The sequence below is a fragment of the Halyomorpha halys genome, unplaced genomic scaffold, assembly GCF_000696795.3.
Source record: "Halyomorpha halys isolate HHAL.00 unplaced genomic scaffold, Hhal_1.1 Scaffold190.1, whole genome shotgun sequence".
In the NCBI taxonomy this organism is placed as follows: domain Eukaryota; kingdom Metazoa; phylum Arthropoda; class Insecta; order Hemiptera; family Pentatomidae; genus Halyomorpha; species Halyomorpha halys.
This window is the reverse complement of record NW_027105456.1, coordinates 240,101-242,282: the sequence shown is the minus strand read 5'-3', so window position 1 is coordinate 242,282 and position 2,182 is coordinate 240,101.

The following is a 2,182-nucleotide window of genomic DNA, read 5'->3' as shown; positions in this document are numbered from 1 at the left end:
TAACCATCCTAACCCATTAATTCTTAATCTTTCATCCTTAACAATCCCTGATAATCCTCCGAGGCGTCTGAAAAGAAGATGGCCACGGGACCTTCTAGTTTAAATTAATGTTTGAAGTACCACCAATGGGTGGTTCCTTCCCAAGATTTTCAAGTTTATATGAAGCATACAACATATTTACTTATTGTATTATTTTGTACAGTTGTAAATTACAATAAATAAATAATAAAAAAAAAAAATTGTAACCTTCACTAGCTCATAACCAGCGCATTTCATTAACTGAGTATAACAGTATCATATCGATTATAAATATTGATAACGATTATTTATGCGTCACATTATACTTGTGTACTTTTTCGCTAGGCATTGGTCTATATTTTGAGAATATTTTCAATTTTCTAACCTTCTCCGACTGTTGACTAGTGCAATTAATCAATTAAGTAATCGATTATATAAGTGTCGTAGTTTACATGTGAACCTCACTTCCCCCCCCACCTCTAAAATTTTTAGAATTTTAATTGGTTCTACACCGGTGTTGTACTAGTGTCATGTGCTCAATGTTTTGACGGTATAGTTAGTTTTTAAATTATTTTCAGTGAGTTTAATTGAGAATTTTTTAACGGATTATAAATTTCGTTTTTTATCCGAGCTGTATATCTCTGGAACTCCATTCCCTCTAACATACGTCATGTACCAACCCTTTCCTCGTTTAAATCCCTTATATTTAACTACCTTTTGCTTCACCTATCTGACCCATTATTATAATAGTACAGATATTTTGTAATCAACTTTTTGTTTTATTTTTAATTAGTCAGTTAGTTTTTTAATGAATCTATTTTTTTTCTCTCTGTATATAAGTTATAAATAAGTGTGACTACACTGTTTTATGGCCAATAAATGTTAATATAAAATTAAAATTGCCTTTGTAATTGTTCTAAAGCGACCTAGTCTCAAAATAATAAAACTATTTTTCATTTCATCATTAGAGGCCATAAGAGAGTATTTGGGTATGGATTGACGAAAGGATTAGGATAATAAGAAAGCTTTATATGGAATTTTAAGAATTTTCTTAGTATAAGGTTGAGGACAAAAGGGATATGCAGGTTATGGTGTAGTGTTCTGTTGGAAACATAATAGGGTGCATTGACTATGGTTTGTAGGATTTTGGATTAAAATGACTGGATACGTTTAATGTTCGAAGGTTTTCCCCCTGGTCTCCCTTCAAAACGAATAAATCTGTCGCTTTTTTCGATTAATTGATTTTTGACTGTATTAGAGCAACTTAAAGTAATAATTGAGTGGTGTAAGTCCACATCGGTCAAAGCTTCGTTTACACTTTAAGTTTGTTAGTAAGTGATAATTAGGGATAGGATTTTTATGCTTTCACATATTTTTAAATGACCATGATATATGCGATTCCTTACTAACTATAGATGTTTAAAGATATTTCTGGCCAAAATAAGCCATTTTTATTTCACATATTTTTAAATATTTAGCCTTTTTTACATATTTTGTTGTAAATCACATATTTGCTGAAATATTTGTTATTTTTAACATATGTTAAGGTATTTTGTCCTGAATCACATATTTCCTTAAATTATTTGTCCAATTGTAAATACATTTTTCGCAGCAACAACGTAAAATTCAAGAGAACGCAAGAAACTTAAAAGTGAAATTTATCATTTATCATAAATAGTGCGTAAAAATTCTATATCTTCATCTTTGAACACAAATTAAAAACAGTGACAATAATAAATTTTCACACAGAATAACATCTAGAATTTCTCAGAATCAATTAAAAAGAGTAAGGGTCTTATTCCTTATTATAACAAATAATGACACAGCCGCCCAGGTGATGCAGAATACCGAACTAGATGCAATAGAAATAGCTTCATTTAAGTATGCCCTTATAACATCAGTAGATGTTGAAAGATCTTTTAGCCGGTACAAGTCCATTTTGCGGTCAAACCAACGAAGATTTTTATTTGAACATTTAAAAATGCATTTAATCTGCATTAATTTTGTAACTGACCCTGCTGAATAATTGATTTCTTTCAAAGTTTTAAATATTTTTCTAAAGTTTTTTTTCTTTTTAATAAGGATTATTCTTTATTTCCATTTATAATTTGTTCATAATTCATTCTGAGAAATTATTAATCAATTAGTTTAATTACAATTACTA